The sequence below is a fragment of the Macrosteles quadrilineatus genome, unplaced genomic scaffold (assembly GCF_028750875.1).
Source record: "Macrosteles quadrilineatus isolate MER2022 unplaced genomic scaffold, UCM_ALF_1.0 Scaffold_3__2_contigs__length_128488019, whole genome shotgun sequence".
Taxonomy (NCBI): Eukaryota; Metazoa; Arthropoda; class Insecta; order Hemiptera; family Cicadellidae; genus Macrosteles; species Macrosteles quadrilineatus.
Genome location: NW_026542596.1, coordinates 103498219 through 103518459, shown reverse-complemented (window position 1 = coordinate 103518459; position 20241 = coordinate 103498219). Strand labels below are relative to the sequence as shown.

Here is a 20241-nt window from a genome sequence, read left to right as displayed (position 1 = left end):
ACAGCTGAGTGTAGAGTAGTACGTCAGTCAACATGACCTGCCGCGTCAGCGCGCCACTCGTCCGATTACAAAAAAGAAACAAATCCTGCTCATTTAGGGGAGACCCCCGCTCTCGTTTTCCTCGTTTTTAACGCCACAACACGACCACTTGGCCTAAGTGATGCTCTGACCGCAGTGGACAACAAAGCCCCCCCCCCCTGACCGTTGAATGGCCCCGGTTTTTGCAAATTGAGAGAAAAGCGCCGTTTAATTGTGACCCTCGTAAATGTTGACGGTTTCTTAACTGAATTTTAACATTGGGTTAAGTGACTCGTTCACTGTTGAATGTTGGCTTAAAGGGTTGTTCTGCCTGTTTGTTTTTCTTCTTTTTTGCAGAGATTTTTTTTAAACTGATTTATAAGTTAATTTATTGGTTGTTGCTGTTTATGTTAACAGTAGTTGTTTCAATGAAAAGAACTCCTATTTTATGGAAAGAATTAGATATTTTCAACATACAATTAAAAACTAAAATTTATGATATAATGTAATTAATATCGTAAATATTTTTATTGTTCGAAGTAATGTCTTAAACCTTTTTTCAAACTTTTAATCTAATACTCTTTCTTAAGATATTACCAAAAGCGTTTTTGTTCTTTTAGGCCGACAAAGCGTAGATTATTTTAGGATAAATTCAGTGTAATCATGTAAACCATTTGACTTATCAAATTTAAAAAAATCCAAAAAGAATTTTAAATTAAATCTCTAATTTGAGGAATCTTCTCAATTAGCTTTATTATAAAATACGTCAAAATTACGATTTTCACCGACTTAAAATAAAACTAGGCTTGAAAAACGCATTTGTATATGATATTTAAATTTAAATTGGTATGGAAACAGTTTTAAATACAATTTTAACTTACATAGTAGCCTACTTAAAAAATTAATTCTGTTTCGTAAAAATTCTATTTAAATTTTGTTTAACTACTATGACTTTTCTTCTCGTTGCAGCTGTGAAAAAAAAACAAAAAAATTAAGAAATTAAAAATTAAAATCAAATATTTTAACGTATAGCTAAAACTATTTGCCAATGATAGACAGAATGGTGACTAGAGAGACAGAGATCAATAGCGGTATTGACTGTACCCTACGTCATGGAGCAAGCCGTGAGGGCGGATATTCAAGATGGCGTCTCTCGTTCTCACCTCTCTGCACAAAACCTGGACCTGTACCTTCCCTGGTCCAGTCCCTGGTCACCCTGGAGTACCGGATACCCACCACAGTGCCACAGACCATCGGCGGAACACCAGGGGTAAGTACAACTCTGGAAGTGTCTAACATTTTTGAACTGTGAAGAGTTCGCGCCAGAAAAATGGCCCCGCTACACCCCGTTCAATAAAAGATGGACGCGACTTTTTTCCGCGGGATATTTTTTCGTTGGAAAGAGCACATTATTGTAAAAGTTATTTTAAGTGTTTATAGATATCTAAGTAAATTATTTAGAATTAAAATTTGCAATTAACTGCGCGAATAAAGTTTTAAATAGGTATTTGTAGGATGAAAAATTTATTTTTACCGCTTCTGACATGCGCATTCATTTTGTAAACTTATTTCCGCTGTCACTACTCAAATCAAAATCAACATTGTTTGGTTTAACATTTTTAAACAAAACTTATAGCTTATTTTATTTCTAGAGTAGATTGAGTTCTTGGTTAGCGGTATTTTAACAAGATAAATTAAACTGAATTTAATAAGTACATGAATTTTCGTAAATAACTAAATTTACTGCTTATATAAATTAGAGAATTATTTTTTTAAATAATATGTTTATTTTGTAATATATTTGTTTATCAGTGTGAGTAAAAGCGGTACTAAAAGTTTATTGAAATAGGTTATTTATATTGAACATACAATTGTGTAGATAACGTTTATTTAGCTTAGAAAAACTATAAACTTATTTCGTAATAGGTTAAATATTTAGGATAATGAGTATCATATCATGACCAAACCTAGCCTAAAGGCTTTCAATTCAGTTATAGTTAACGACAATGAAACTGTACGGAAACGATTATGTCTATTTATTGTTTTATAATGTAGTAATATATATTCATACTTCTAAGCAAAGATTAGTTTAAATAATGTGTATGAATTATTATATAAACCCTATAATACAAAAAATTATAAACCGTTCAAAAACACAATTTTTTAGTGTATGAATGTCGAATAACGTTTTAAAGTAACTAGCTACTTTTAACTCGTTTTTAAAATTTGTGTACGATTCAATATAGTATAGCCTAAATGATTTTCCTTTCATGTCCGAAATATATATATCAAAACATTGTAAATTACAGGATTCGTACATAAATACGGCAAGATTAAGATTTTGTAATTCCATTTAGGATGTTAAGGAACCTACAAATCAATAACATACTTTAATGATTCTAATAGAAATAAGACCCAAATGCATATATTTATTCCATTTACAATTAACTTGTGTATTTACCAAATATTCTACTTTTCTCTAGTTTACAATGCACTACGGCTAAAAGATGTACTAAAATATTAGGTTATACATGTTTACTTGAGGTATATTTAATACAACTACTTTTCGCACAATAATTCCACTTAATGTGCTATAGGTGAATAATTAATGAAACTTAATGAGAAATAATAAAAATTATGTTTAATGCAATATTCTCCTCCTTAGGTTGAGGTAAAATGTAAAAAATGTATCATTTTAATGCTCAAACTATGGAGAAGTTTCAATAATATTTGATAGTATTGAAATAGTTCTAAATAGTACTAATAAATAGTATTGCCTCGCCTTAACATGGCGTATGGCGAAAATTTTATGATTGATATTTAGATTAATTTTGGAAAATGATGTTTTCAAATGTTTTATTCAAAATATACAAGGGTTTATGGGTCCTCCTATAACAAACTATACTTTTTTGATTATTGCAGATTCTTAAAATGCAATTAAAAATATCATCATGATGGATAAAAAGCGAAACAAATGTTTTTATAGGCAATGTCAAAACATTTTGAAAAATCTAAAAGCTGCTGTTTCTGGAAGGAGGAGTGACATATAACTATCCAAATTGATTACTTTATCGTAATTTGTGTTCATAATAATGCATTAAAATCTTTTACACTGATTATCAAACACCCTGTATATCATTTTGATTATATAGCTGCTGTACGTACCAGAGGCTTTTTTCATTATTATTATTTTCATTTAAAAATTATTTACCATTCATTGAGTATAGATTGTTACTTTTGATCCTAATCCGTAGACCAGTAATTAGTTTAACCGTGAATGTTATAACCGCAATAAAAAGAAAACTGAGAATTATAACCAAAACATTAAAATAGAGCATTTTTAAGGTGCATGATTTGCGCTCCTTAAAATGGACATATCACGACTTTATATGCACCGATATCCTATATAAAGGCTTGTAGGACATTAACATATTATCAGACAGCTTTGGTGTCTAATCGCAAGGAAATCTTCAGTGGGACAGTTGCTGGTTGGAACCCCAGCATAACCATAAAAATATGCTCATGTTAACTACTTTGGCTCATTGTTACCTGTTCCCAAATTTAAAATGACGATTAAAAAAAAGAACCCAGACCCTTTAAGAGTAAACACCCTTTTAAAAATAAAAATTTCTAAAGAAACAAGATAATTGTCTATCAAGAAGCTAGCTTTTAAATATAATTCTACTCAATTCAAGCTTTATTCTAGTGGTATTATACAACGTGCAAAAGCGATGAAAACATTAATTGTAATAATATCTTTATGTATGAATCAATTTACGAATTTTAGCCGCAGATATAGGAAATAATTCGTTTCGAGCACAACCTCTTTAGTCGAAAACGATCATCGATTATAAAACGTTATGTTGTTTCAATTACGATATTTTAGTGTGATAAATAAACTTGCTAAGGTTTCCAAATCGACAGATTTCATTTTTTCGAATCAGCTGTTTTAAATTGTATCACTTATTGCATTTGAGACAAAAAAAAACGTTGTAGGTTATCGCAAGCAGGGCCGAGTGTTAAGTCGATATCGAAACGGGCGTATATAAACCCTAGTTTCGAAGATTATCCTCGTACAAACTTCAACTAGTTCGGTAACAGTTTTTGAATAATAATAGTAATTTAAGTTTTAATAATAGCTTAGACAGGTGTAAAAGGTAGGATTACAAATTTTATTTCGAATACAATTGCGTCCGCGGAAACGTTTGATAACTGCATGAGCGCCATAACTCCATGCCACAAACCATCTGAATGCACCAGAACTGCGCGATTATCACCATTGTAATGCATGCACTGAATAACACAAAATGGCGATTTTAACGTTTCGTCCAGATTACAATCACATCACATGTTCGCACAATAGGTTAGGCTGGTGACTTTTGGCGCGAGATTATCAGATGATTTCCTCGCCGATCGCGCGCAAATATCACCAATTAATTTTACGTTTTTGGTTCCGGAGGGTAATGGAAATGGCGCGAAATGAAGTGTGATTTGTCCGCTCAGCGTTCAACGCTTCTCTTTCCAGCTGATTATCTGTTGATTGGAGTTTTAACTGTGGAATGTGATGTATTAGGTGTATGCTTGGTGATAAATGGAGTTATATTTATATCAACATATTTGGCTTTGTTCAGTGGTGCATAAAATTAATTTTAAACAGTTTTGACACATAATATTACAAATAAAAAGTAGTGTAATTTCAGTAGAAATCCAAACACGTCCAGTTGTAAATTATTATAAAATTATAGGCAAGTTTTGTTGAAAAAAACGAATGTCCATTAATATATATTGTTATAATATTGTTTGTCGATTCATGTAAGAATACTGTATAATATTACAAATGAAAGAAAATAATAAATTTACAACGTAAAAAAGTTACACCATTCCGATAATTACACTGTTGAACTAAATAAACCAACAGTTTTCAAAATTTTCTAAGCATAAACCCGCAGAGAGAGTAAGAGAGATGAAAGATGAGAGAGCTCAAGTGAAGCGCTACCTCTTGATGGATCAATTAAAACTTGATGTTGTTCTTACAATTTAAACTTTCCTGGAAGCGAGAGCAGCCATTTTGTTTGCAAGCCCAGAGCGGCTTTGCATATGTTTAAAATGTCTGCCTTTGAATAACTTGAGGAGCTTAGCGGTAGAATAACAGCGTATCTTCTCTAACTCCCTCGGAGAAAATTCCGCTTTTAATTATTCCGTTGTTAATGTACAAGTTTCTCGTCATATCCATTGTCTGTAATAAACTTTATTATGATGCGGAGCACAATGGGAACTACATTAGTTTGGGAACTTTCGAGTGCATTTGCCACTTCTCAATTTCCCCATTATCGGCTGCTCAGGTAAAAACGGAGGCATTGTTCGAAGAGAGAAATAGGTAGGCTAATTGTCGGAGTTGGAGTGGTGCAAGGATACGTCTTGGCAACTCCACCACTTAGGGGTCTATTATCACTTCTACAGCCGCGGCGTGGTGTGTGAATAGGGACGATTTGGTCCCTGGGATATATTCGCAGTTCCTGTAAAAAAACCCATTGCTACATAAAACCGTATAAGAAATAATATATACCAAACGGTGTCATAAAATGATTGTTCTAACCATGTGGTTGGTCTAATCAAAACTATTGATTTAAACGCATATTTATATTTAGTTGGATCAACTATTTAGCATGTGGTTGTTTGAGTGGTGTCGTTTTAGAATGTGTTGCTGTAAATTTAGTTGGAGAGGAAATTATCGATTCCAGAGCTACGCAAATTGACGTGAAGGATTTGGAACACTTGCCCTTAAAAGGATTCGCATTACAAAGCCCCTAACCTGTAAAGCTTTGATAACACATATATTGTTCAAGGTGTTAAGAAAATTGTTGAACAAATGTTTGCTTTCCTACCTAAAAATGTAAAGCGAATAAAATTCAAAACAATACGATGTAACACTAAACCTACCATTACTTTAACTTAAAATCATTTCAACAATATTTTCCTCACACGATGTAAGAATCTGTCATGTTGTGTTTCATAAATAGTTTCGTGTCTAGCAACGATGACCTATCACTAATTTACTGTATATCTGTATATGTAGTTCACTGTATTACTAATTTACCCCACCGTACCCCACCGTACCCTACCGTGCCCCACCGTGCCACACAGTGCCCCATACACTCAACTCTGGGTGGCATAACTCCTGCCCTCAACTTAGCTCGCGTGCACCACACGCCTTATTAAATTTAATTTACGTTTTCAGCACGAAGGAACTTCGTCTTGCATATTTCCTGGCAACTTCTAACAGAACTAATTAATTTTAAACTTGTCCAACTACTAAATTATGAAATACGCGAGCTAATAACTAAGGGGAGTCGAGGTAGGTTATTTAGGGTTCATCTTTCTTAGCCCGCCAAAACTCCCTTTCCTCCCGCCTTTTTGTTTACCCTTGCGAACTCATATTCCTTCATAACTCACCAGGGAAGTTCGGATTGCTCTAATCTCGGTTGTAAAATAGATTAGCCTGGAAACGGAGGGGATTTATGAAGGCAGTAAAATGAATGAGCGCGCCTATGTGTGTCTTACAGCCCTGTATTGCCGTCTTCCTGGTATTGCATGGAGGAGGGGTAGTGGTAATATTGTTAGCACACTCGCCTCTGTATGCAGCTCAACTGTTCTCTAGAATATACTTATTGTAACTTACAACACTGCGAGCATACGAGAAACATCGTCGTTTGACTTTATCTTAAAATGAAGATAGCTTACGTATATTTTATTTCCAATTGAAATATTTCTTGCATATTGCATACTGGTGATCGATATACTAAATTACAAGATGATATTAAAATTAAGCCAAATGTTAAATAAAAAGTATGATTAAGTAGTATAATTTAAAAAACTTATGAAGAGAAGTTCCAATTGTTTGGGATAACAGGTTTCACAAAGAAGACGCGATAAACTATCAGCAATACAGATTTACAATGTTTTATTTGGATTTAATGTAAAAACAAGATTTTTCGCATGTTTATTTCATAAAGAAATGTAGTGTAACATTTTGTAAAAAATCAATACGGGAATATATATATACTGTCATACAGAAGATATTTCAGCTTTTAGTTACACTTGAAACTTGAACTACATTAATCTATATCTTTATTTTTATAGCTGTAATAGTATATTTCATTACTAGGACCGAAAGTGGCATTTTCCGTTGCGCGCTCAAGTTTTTGAGCCCCCCAAAAACTGTTGTTATGGAAACCCCAAATTCACGTGCGAGTTAAAGCCGAGTATGTGAGAGCTATTTTCACGTACGAGGCGAAGCCAAGGAGTGGCTCAAACTTCTTTTGTCAATTAGAGAACTCTGGATCCTAAAATTTGTTACCCAAAAAAATTTGAACTTCTCTTCATAAATTTTTAAAGTTATACTACTTAATTATACTGTTACATACCTCAGTAATATTAAAACAATTTTATTTTTCAATTAATTTGATTGAACATCAAAATAAAATAAAATCTTCTAAAAAGAAACCTACGTATATTTCTCAATAAGTTTTGTTTAAACATCAAAATAAAAGAATGACACAACTTTTAAAAATACATACAGCTGATTAAATTAAACCGTAAAAAAACACTAGCGCGCGTAGTGAATAAATGGAAAACTGATTGAGAGTGAGGGAAACCAAATTTAGAGCGAGGGAAAATCAGCTGGTCGATTTTTCCTCGCCCTAAATTAGAGCTTGGGAAACGACTACTTTCATTGATGTCAGCTGTTATCGAAAATAGTTACTTTCGTTAAGGAGTGATGAAAATTCATATTTTATTATTGTGCCCCATAAATTACTACTAAGTCAAAATGAAAACAACGTCTACCTTTCAAAATATTGTTACTTTTTGCAACTAGGCATATTTAATTCACATTTCAACAGCTAAACAAGTACTATTTTCAAGAATCTCTGTAGAAAATAAATTGCTTCCTACTTTAACTAAATAAACATCCCACCCACGTACTGATCTGCATGAGACAGCCTTATATCCGACACTCTTAGACTCATTAAGGTCTTCACTTCCTGTCTTCTGTTGTTTCGATACATAATTTCCGGCTTCATTCCCACAGTGAAGCAGGTACTTGGCAAAAACTTGGAACTAGTTACCTTTGACATGACATAAGGGTGTGTCAGAGATGTCTCCGGTTAAGATGGGGTAGTGTGTGTAGACGTCAAACTTGATGTAAAACAGAGACATTGTCCAAATATGTCAAATATAGAACATAAAAAAACTTTGGAAAACAAATAGATCACGAATACGTATTATGTAGAAGAGAAACATAGTTGAAATTTGTCTACCTAAACATAGAACAACGAGAATTTACGTGTCAACCTAAAAGACTTCAACGTGTAAAAAGAATCGTGCGCTACTACATCATCATAAGTATGGAACAAAAGTCTTTTTTTAAGACAGATAACAGAAGGAGTTCATTGTATTGATACGTGAACTTAAATTTTGGAAGATCGCTCAAGATAAAGAATGGTTGACACTATGGCATTGAGTTTCACTTACCGGTATACCAAAAGATCCGAAAAGGATTTTCGTGTAAGTAACACTAGAATGTAAGTACACTAGAACTTTTCATTGATTGACCTAACACTATTTTAATGTTTTTCTTAACAGTTACATATGCTTTCTACCAATTATTAGGTATAGAAAGATTTAAATCCATTGTTTTAGCATCGTGTTTCCAGTATACAGCTTCTATAGGCTAAAATACATAAGAACTTGCCAATATTATTATTTTTAATCTACCACTAATATGAATATCGAAAGGAATTTAAAACCCATGCATCTATAGGTTTACCACTTGCGGACGATGATAAATGAACAAGTAAATTTGTCTTTAGCTTAATAAAAAGCTTAAGAATAGTTTTAAACCATCTTTCGTGGAAATAGTCAGTAGTGTAATTTCTCAATGTTATTATTAAAGAAGTTACTTCGTTCTTTTTTTTTGTGAGTTACGTATAAATTTCCCAAATGAAATCAATCTCCTACTGTCTGTTTTATGTAAGTTTGGAGCTCAAATGTCAGCTTAAGAATGAAGCTTTTTAGTTCCTTGAAGAGCTGGGTAAATGCGTAATAATTAGGCAGTCCAAAAATAGTTTATGCAGTCAAGAGTTTTTTTTTCATACTGATATTCGAAATTTAATTTATACATGCTACCAGTATACAATAATTAAAAAATCACAATTATTGTAGGGGTATCCTTATGATGTTTTAAATTTATTCTCTGCAGAGCGAATATATTAACTCAGCAGCTCAGAGTCCGGAAAACGTTAAATGTATTTTGTATTGTTTTCAAACACAAAAAATTACACCAGTAGCAATAAAGATTGGTATCATAGGTTCGTTTTGTTTGCTTTAATTAAAATGATCGGTTGGGGAATAGTGTGTTAAAAAGCAACAAAATGTTATCAACGGTTATAATCTAAATTAGGACTCTCCTGAAAAACTGTTGTTAAGCTAAATTAGCTGTATTGCAGTGAATCGTAATATATAAAAAATAGTTTTAATATAATACTGTACTTTCAGTCAGAACAGCGTTTTGTTGGAGTATTACGTAAAGTTAAGATTGAACAACAAAAATATACCATTGTGATCAGATGATTAAGAAAATAAAATCTGTCAGAGTGAAAACTTAGAGCCCTGCTAAACAATCAGAAATCATCCCATACTTAGTATATGGAGAAAGTATTGTTTCCATCACAATTTTCAAGTTTGAGTTTTAAGAGAATAGATTCGTTTTTGGTCGCCCTGAATCCAAAAAAGTAGTTTTCGAAGTGATGTCTGTGTGCGTGTAGATGTGTACACAGCTACAGACCACACCGTCCTGTCATTCGATATTTATGAAATTTGGTACGTAGGTAATACATTATATCTCAAAGTTTGTTTTTAATTTTTTTTTCAAAACTTTTATTTTTGACAAGGATTTCTCCGTAAAAACCCATAAAGTAACGGAAAATCGGATTTTCTCGAAAACAGCCCGGACGATTTTGGTGAAGATTTTGTATGTTATAGTCCTTTACATTCTGAACAAAATGGTATAAATTCCATGGAAAATAATATAAATACGGTTCCAAAGTTATTGTAACTTATGTTATTTTCCCATTAAACCCAATAAAAAAGAAAATTGGATTTAAAAAAGGCCGGTTTTTATTAAAATTTGTATGTTATATTCCTAAATTTTTTTTACAAAAAGGTAAAGATCCCTTTTCCGTAAAAAGTACGATTCAAAAGTAATTTTACCTTATGTTATTTCAAATAAAAACCTTATAGAATAACAAAATATTGGATTTTAGGAAAAACCTGTTTTGATTAAAATTGATGTGTTATGGTCCGTATAATTCTAAACAGAAATAGTGCAACCCTCCATAGCTATGGCAATTGCGGTTCAAAAGTTATTGCATCTTTTGTTATCCATCCCTATATATTTTATACCATAACGCCGCTTGATAAAGGTTGTTTACAATCTTATGGGAGAAAGTATGTGTCAGTTTGTTGATACCATTTATTTATTCATCTGATTATTTATTCATAGACTCAGCAAATAGAGTATTTATTTCACACATTTTCCCATAAGCTTAGTACGTTTTTACCCTTGAATTGTTTTGTAAATGTTTCTAAAAGGTTGGGACATATTTTTATAATATTATCTTTTGATAAAGTATCAAATTGTTACGGTTAAAACATTTTTAATCCAACGAAAAATGACAACTGACCTGTTCATAATAGGGCCGTCATATTTCTTACTTATTTCACAGGTCATTTGATGGTAGTATTTAAGGGTGTGTACCTAAATTAATTGTACAAAGGGATTCTTTATGATTCAAATAGAAAAGCAAGTACTATGCATAGATTACTTTTGAAGCTTTGTAAAATGTGTACCTGTAAAATGTGTCTGCTAGTTTTGGAAAGATCACTTATAAGTTAAATTACTGTGTCCGTCTTAAATGGGACACGTTAACTTGAATCCCCAAAACAACCGTTATGACCAGAAATAAAAAATGCGGTTACCATCAAGAAGTAAAAATATATAACATAAAACTTTAAATCGGACCTCTCTGTATATTAACTACACTTGGTTTTGTGTTGAGAATTTTCTTTAACCTTATTTAAATAGACTTTTTTAACATATGGCTGTTGATTCTGGTAACGAGGATTATTTTAAAATAATTAAACTACGACCTCAGCAATCGCCAGGCACGTTACATGCAAAAAACCTCTAAATTGACTTTACGTCCAAACACAAAAAGATGGCTACGTACAAGACTCTCATATAACTTGGTGATACCGTAACTAAACGATTGTCCGATTCGCTTGGAGGTGACATTTTTGGACGTCCGGGACAGACACCTGCTATACAATTGCTGTCCCCAACACTACCCCCTCCCCTCGCCCATAGTGCAATGCTGTCACTCATATTCGCAGTGTTCGGGATATTGCCCATACAACACTATTTAATGTAAATATAATCCTCCATCGATGGTAGATCAACGACTGTCATTGTATAGATCCGTGCGACTGACGAATATTATTTTGAATATGCGAATTATAAATACCCCTGCCACAGCAAACCTGCGGAGTAAGCGAATTTCCATTAACCTGAGTTGATTTCTACTTAAATACTCCCTGAAAATTGTCAGATTTATTTAATATTTAAATGACATTAATTTTAATAAGTACCTAGGTTTGTTGCTACAGGAAAGGTATTGAGGTGTGTTTTTGATTGAAATGTTGATAGATTAGTATGAAATAAACAAAATTTCCAAATTTGATTCAAATATGTCAATTAAATGTCTATTAAATTGCAATTTTTTCAAAAATGGGGAAACCCAATTTTTACCTTATAAAACCCCCCATAAACCCCTGTTCCCATAGTCCGATCATGCTGGTTCGCAAACTCGTTCGAATAAACGTAGGTTTACACGTTTGTACCAAATTTCATCAAAATCAGATCATTTTTACTCGAGTTATCGCACTATCAGATATATATGAATTTGAAATGAGGGTTATTTTGGCCTCCGGGGACCTCAAAAAGAAAAAGTAAATCGGTCCCGGGTCCAGGTCTTACCATGAGTACAACGGTAATAGCTTATTCCCTATATGGGAAATTCGCTAAAACTGGACTAGAATAAAGAAGTCCATTTGAAGCAGTGCATCTTAAAGTGTTGTTTTTAGTTTGGTTTTGAAATTTAGTGAATTATCAAGTCTTTTTCCAACAAAAAATCAAAATTCCTTATTAGCCATTTAAATTTAGAAACGTTTGTAAGTTGACAAATAATTGAGAACTGCTATAAGTTATAACCATCCTGTGTATATGTTTTGTACACCTCAATAAACATCGGCAATATGGTACAGTTTTTGCATTAGTTGTATGAATACGAATTTAAAAAAAAATACTTAAATAGCGTTTCCAATTACTAAAACTTACAGTATTTACCAATATTATTGCCTTTTATCTCTTGCCATGAGATTATGGATGTTCTGTAGATGTTTACTACCAAAAAGTCTTAGGCCATTTATAATAAGTCAGTAGACTTTTTTACTTTGAATGGTTGGGTTTCAGCTTAAGATTGGCATAGAGAAAGAGAGGTTGAGCAGGGTTATTAGTATAAAAGTGTGCTAAACTTAAAACTGTATAAAGATAAACTTTGCACCAATATTAATAATGTAAATAATTTGAGTAAAATATTATTAAGGGGTAAAAAAGTTTTTCCGATCCAAGAACTTTTACTTTTACGTTAACGTTTTGGACATATTAAATATATTACATGTTTTTTTACAGTATTTCTATACCCGTAACCCAATTAAATGTGTACGTAGAGATATTTGTTTCCATACAAGTTTTTATAAATGAAACGCTAATAAAGCTATAAAATGTGAGTAAAACTAATTAGACTATAAAAGGACCTTTTAGAAAATAAATGGACACAAATATTTCTTCATTTCATAATACTTTCATCACTTTTAAAACCGTGAGTTGTTAGTTTTGAGGACAATTTGGTTGAATTCTAGGTTTAAAATGAAGCTACGACACCTTATTTTTCACAAAGGTGAAAGAGTGCTGGGGTATTGTTGAAAAACGTAAATCAAATCTGTGTTGTTTGTAATTTAGTACCCAAGCTGAGTTTGTTTGAGTGATGCGGAAAAGACGATTACGCTATATGCAACTTATGTTTCCGCTCCTGTGTATAGCAAAGCACTCATCATTGTATTTTTATTAAACAATTTTCAAACCGACGTGTAGATTATCATCAACATTGTTTATGCATGTATTGTTAAAAGAGTGTATAAAAAATACTTATGGGTTAGTATCACAATCACAGGTTCCGAAACGTCATGTTTTCTCAAATAAGGAAAATATATGTATGGTTCCAATATAATTGTTTGCCTCTAGTATGTTGTATATTCTTTGAACATTAATTACAATTATCATTTCTAGCAAGTGTACTAGTACAACATGCAGTGCCACGACAGTCAGCGGCAGATGACGGGAGATTTTGGAGGCAAATGACGCCATGTTTGCCCGGTCGCGCTGCGAGGGCGGCCCCACAATTCTCACCCTCGCCGCCATAGAGTAAGTATCACCATTAGAACATAGAGGAGTTTAATCACTTAAATGACTTGAGACACATGACCCTCCTACTTTTATTAGGCTGGTAAGTTCAAAGTGACCCACCCCACATTCACACAACTACCCGTAGGTCTTACTTATCAAGATTAACTCTATTGGGAGACGGAAAACTGTTTAAGAAAGGAGTATAATGTATCTAGTTGGATAGCAGTTTATTTTGATTCATAGCACCAAGTTAAAACTATTTAAGGTTAAATGGTTGTCCAGTTAAAGGTTGTTAAAACGGTGTACAATGTGAATAAATAGGGGTTCTACATAGCACTTCTTTTAATTATAAATTTATGTAACTAGTCCTTTTCAAATTCAATCCTGATCGTTGTAATATCTTTAAAACTGTGACTATGTCTCACACTATTAGGAGACAGGATTTAAAAATTGGGTTTTGGGTTCATTTTTTGCCAATTCAAAATATTATCGTAATACATTTTTATGAAAGAAACATTACCAAAAAAAGTGTGTCGGTAGAAATACTATTATACACTATCATAATTATTTTATATTACAAAAGTTGGAAATATTAATTTACCTTGGTCAACAGGTTGATTTCTTTTCCTATTTTACAGGGGTGAATAAATTTGTTCAGTACTCAAATCTCTGTAAAAACCAAAACAAATATTAAAATATTCACTTTTACCATATGTGTATGAACCATATTATACAGCAATAATAAAAATCATAGCAAATGAATATTGGTAGCACAACTACAAATAATACAAAAGTGAAATAAAACATTTACTTCTTTCATGACTGTCATAGCCACTGATTTATCTGCCATCATTATTTACCATACAAAATTATGACTTTCCTTTATTATGATAATATTGAGGATTCGATTAACTTTTGGAAGACCACTCACAGTTAGCTAATTCAAAACCTGACTCAGATAGGTAACGGTAATAGTACGTAGTTTTTTTAATTGACTCAACCAATTTTCATTCTGGGAAGATGAGAGTAATTAATGACTACTTTGCTACAAAACTAAAATAACCAAATCCTAGTTCATCATAGACATGTTGATGTAAGGAAAATACTTCAAAATAACTTCATAAAACCTGATAAATTAACTGTACTATTTAAATAAGAACCTCTAACTGTTTTTATTGGTTTATGTTTAAAACATTTCTGTCGAATATACATAAACACAACTTAGGCCTAACTCTATAAGCAACATCTTTGAGGTTATATTCAAATCCTACACTTCTTTTTGTAAATTAGTATAAATAAAATATAGTCATTTCCTTCTAAGAAAACAGATGGGGCATAATATCCAAAAAATGTAATGTAACACGGAAAACATCGTTACAAGATACAACCAAACAAGTTTTAAAACTCGACTTCAAAACCGGTGTAAAGTCGCGAGTTTTAAGTTGTGTTACATCAAAGTAATTTCCAAGAACATTTTCCCAACCTTTGACCCGGGAGAAAGTTTCGACAACGTCGCGCCCCTCATTAACGAAGGGTCTGAACAGACGAATGTGTTTTTGCCTCAAAGAACGAGGGGGATGATAAAAGACGGAGAGGGCGGGGCTAAGAAAGTCTAATTGCCTTTCAAAGTCATTTATTAAAAGCTAGAGGGTGGGAAGTAATTTTCTTCAGATGACGTACCCACCTAGCTCCATCTTTTGACAAATGGTGGAAACTTCAACGCGGAGTAATTTATGGAAGGAATTATTTCAAGAGCTGTCTTTGTGCGAAACAATTATCGACCAAGTTCTTTAACGACTGTAGCGGGGCCTAGTGTAGCGAACGACTTCTATTCAGCGCGATGGGAATAAATTAGTGCCAATACATTTCCTGCCGAGTTACATCTCCTTTCAACACGACATCTTTCATCCGCTGTGCTGACTGTAATGAATGTGGTGCAAGTAGCAGCTCTCAAGTTGGCTGTGCTAGTACGCGTTACACTTGCATCAAGTACTCGTACATTTCTCAAGAAATAATAAGGTTGAAATTGATTTATGAGTTTGAGTTAGCTTTTGTTGTAGGAGGATGCTGGTTCTCAACTATAGTTTAAGTAAATGCAAAATATGTACCACATAAAATATGATAGGTGAACTTATTTGCCCTCTCACATAAATTCTAAAGGCGTCTTACAATTATTTCCATCACCGATAATTTTTATTTTTATTTCAATGTATGTGCTGCTAAACTAAATGAATAGTAATGTGATTTTCTATTACTAAAATAACAGAAGTTAGCAAATTAATTATTATTATAACAAAATGAATAGAAAAATCATTTGCCATGTTTATATTTGGAATGCTTATTATTTCTCATAAATACGTTTAAAACTCGCATTTAAATATTAATAAATAGTAGGATTTAATTAGCACAGAACATTAAATATTTAACAAAACTATTTATTTTTCAACGCATGATAAATTACAGCTCATTCTATTTTTATAATACGATTCCCGATGGTGAAATATTTAACATTAGTTAGATTGGTAATAAATCACGAAACAAATGGACTAGTTAAAATTTAATTATTTGCTTCACCACCGGGTTCAATAATTAATTAATTGATGTTTAGGACCCTCCACACAAATAGTTTTATCTGTTTTCTGCGGCGCTTGATTGCAAATTGGCTATTTACGTTTACAATTTTATTATCTCACGCATCTGTTGAGCTGATCACCGGGTTTTTAATTTAGATTTACTTTATAAATTACCGATGAATTTTCTGGTGTCAAATGTTTAGTAAAATATCAAGTTATTAAATATTTTAATTTAAATATTCTGTGATTTAATTACGCTTCGTTCACTAATTAGGTTTTTCGTTTATACTAAACCAAGTTAACTCAAAAAGTTAGTTAACGGATTTCACGTAAATTAAAGATTTTTAATAAACCTTTTTATATTTTTTTTCAAAATATTTCTAGAAATTGTACGTTTTGAGACTAACAAGATAGAGGCTAATAATTTGCAATAACACGTAAAAGTTCTCTCTTGAGATAATATTATGATCTATTTGACAAAACCACATAAAGCTATTTCTATCGTGATACACACTTTTTTATGAAAAAATATATCAAAATGTAACCATACTTATGTTAATATGTATCATAAGTAATTATTAAAATATTTGAATATGTTTGTCAGTCTCCTGATATTGTCTTTCTTCGCAAAGTTAAAAAAAAATCGTACACAATTAAGCTAAAAGATGTCCTATAAATATATTGAACATTTCTGATTTATTATTTTGAAAAACATTGGCCAATCATTATTTAGAATATGGCAAGATAAACAATTTATATAGTATACTCGTCCTATCAGTACCTTTATTACATATTCTCTTTCCCTCAAGTGTTGGTCATTTTTGACTGGGATTTTTTTACACGGTGTACCCTACTCATAATGCGAAACTAGGTATCTGTAGTAAAATAGCTTGCCATTATGGATCAACTAGGTAAAAAGAAGGAAAGCTTAGTGATCAATCTTTTCATATTTTGTTTTGTACGGTTACAAGAAAAATGCATTAGAACTATTAATGTATTTTGATAATTAAAAGAATAGAAAGATTTATAATAAATTGTAAGATAAGAAAAGTTACGATGGTACCATTGTATACGTATAAGATACGTATAATGTATAATATAAGTATTATATTATACGTATAATATATATATATAATATACGTATAATATAAGATACGTAGATACGTGAATACCATTAGTTTTTAGCACCAAAGCCCTAATTGCATTACCCAAGGCAGTAGCAGGTGTACAAAGCTACGAATGCTCCAATCGAACACGTTCCGACGCGATTGATTTCGTTAACGTGCGACAAAAGCGGCACGGAGCGCCGGTACGTGCCCCAAAGAGGCGTTTTTGGTTCTCATTGTGTTCTGTGCAGATACAAACACAAGAATCGCGGTTTGGGGGGAGAAGAGGGCGCCTAACTTGGAGGCAATCTCACCATCTCCAATTTCTCAAACAATAATAAATTACAGCAGTGTAGATACAACAATCCCGAGCCCGAGGGAGAAGAAAACTCCAAATATTGGCTCGGGGTTTATATTGCTGGAATAAACTCCATCGTAGCAGACTCATTTCGAGTTGAGAACCCGAAACAACTTTCTATATCTGGATTAGTGGTGTAATCCCCTATCGCTAGGAATTATAAACTTATTGGAGGAAGTATAAACTTATTGTGGGACGTGTAGGACAAATTATTCTGTGGGTCTGTGTGTGTGTGAGTTGTTTTTATCAAAATGATGATTTCACTATTGTGTGTGGAAGAGAGAAAGAGAACTGTAAGCTTTATTGTTATAGCAGTTTATATATTTTCGATTCTTTTGGAAGATTTCACTTTTAAAGATTATTGAATTTTGGATATTCTTGGGTTGTTTACAGCAAAGTTAGTTGGTTGATTTAAATACTAACTATTTTAAACTTCACTCAACTAAATGGCAAATAAACTGAAAAAGGTCGACTTAAATTGACATTTTTACGATATACCTAACCTTACGATGTAACCTAACCTTTCGATGTACCTAACCTTACGATGTAACCTTACCTTTCGATGTACCTAACCTTACGATGTAACCTTACCTTTCGATGTACCTAACCTTACGATGTACCTAACCTTACGATATACCTAACCTTACGATGTAGCCTAACCTTTCGATGTACCTAACCTTACGATGTAACCTTACCTTTCGATGTACCTAACCTTACGATGTACCTAACCTTACGATATACCTAACCTTACGATGTAACCTAACCTTTCGATGTACCTAACCTTACGATGTAACCTTACCTTTCGATGTACCTAACCTTACGATGTACCTAACCTTACGATGTACCTAACCTTACGATTGTAACATAACCTTTCGATGTACCTAACCTTACGATGTAACCTAACCTGACCTACATACAACTACATACAACCTACGTACAACCTACCAACAAAAAAATAAATAAATAACTTTTCCTTAGAAGACTAAATCAAACTGTTTAAATTTCTTTAGGCTACTGTATTACATTTCCTATTTTATGTCTATTTTGTTGCATATTGTCTTCAAATTTTAATAATTGGTCCCGATTATGCTTTTCAACTCATTTGATCAAAATATTTCTATACACCTTAAACATCCTCCAACCTGTTGACAAGATACTTTAATTTTTATTTATATTTCAACAGCAGTGTCAATCAAACTTTATATACCACAAAAGAACCCCAATGTTTTGGATAAAAGGAACTCTGACTAGTCCAAGAAATATAGTGTACATTTTTTTATCATTATTGTAATAAATTTACACAAGTAAAGAATTTCAATTAAATATTTATAGTATTACTATTTGCCGCAATCAAGTCTTATCCTACGAATAGTTTCCAATCTAGTTTGTTCCAGTCGAACTGTACGTCCCCATCTATGCAAATGACTTATTTCTTTGGCTATTTCAGGACTTAAGGCAGCTGTGGATATCCTGTTATAAAATCCCCTGAGAAGAAGCTCCCAAAGAGCAGTCGTATTTGGTATGTATCAATAAGGAAACCATTACCATTAAGGAATGGTAATGTATGAATTAGGTAAATTTGAAAGGTACACAGTGAAATTTGTGATGTACAAAGACCTGTATACATAAATAGAGGAGAGAAAATTCAAGAAATGTGTTGACCTAAACTATATTATCATTGATTATATATTGTTAAAAATAATATGTATTTTTACCTTATTTTAAATCGAAGCTGTATTAGGAAGTAAGCAAAAAAAAATACAGTAAAGTTTTTACTCACATTTCCTAACTACGTAAGTTTTTTTTCATTTCCTTAATTTAGTGATTCCATAATATTTAGAAACTTTTTTTGGATTTTGTGTATTAAAAGATAGGGTATTTTGATATGCATATCAGCTGCGTTCCCGTCTTTTAATGGTATTGGAGATACATAATGAATAAAAAGTCAAGACCCCCCCCACTAATATTTTTATAAGTAAATATACAGAGATATCCTTTTGGTGGTCTTGCAATCTTAACAGGAAATTATATTTGATGATTTTACAATTTTTGAGTGTCTGGGGGCAAAAAGGGGGTTTTGGGGGAACCAGAGTTCGCTATCACTTCTCTCTCCAAAATGGTTGCCAATATTACCAGTACGAACCAATATTACCATTGATTTTCCATTACATTTGACGGGCTACCATTTTGGATAGAGGTGACATGATTTATGTTTTTGTAAACACTTCAAAATAAGATGTCACTTGATGGGGGTTTACATTTAAAATTTTTGAGTTGCCCCAAAAATCTCCCCTTTTTGGGGACATTAAAAATTTCAAAATATTAAATGAAATTTCCTGCTGAGATTGCACGACCACCAAAAGGATATCTCTGTATATTTACACACAAAAAAATAGAGGGGGAGTCTTGACTTTTTAATCATCCTGTATAATATTTACTATTATAAATTGTTAAGAAAAAAACAAGTTCTTTGCTATCAACAACTATTACCAAACTGCTAATAGCAGATAGATAGATAGTAACATTTAAGTCATGGAAAAATGTTTAAGTCGTGTGAGAAATTGGATACAGTAGACTGAATACGTAGCTAGTTGTAAAATGTTG

The 20241-nt window shown here is 32.4% G+C and overlaps 1 long non-coding RNA gene across 1 annotated transcript; it reads left to right on the top strand.

Moving 5' to 3' along the window:
- The first annotated feature begins 1189 nt into the window (after positions 1 to 1189).
- LOC128989659 (uncharacterized) lies at positions 1190 to 19147 on the top strand. Its single transcript, XR_008490463.1, has 3 exons — positions 1190 to 1288; positions 13484 to 13618; positions 19085 to 19147. It is a non-coding gene; the product is annotated as an uncharacterized LOC128989659 (long non-coding RNA).
- The last annotated feature ends 1094 nt before the right edge of the window (positions 19148 to 20241 follow it).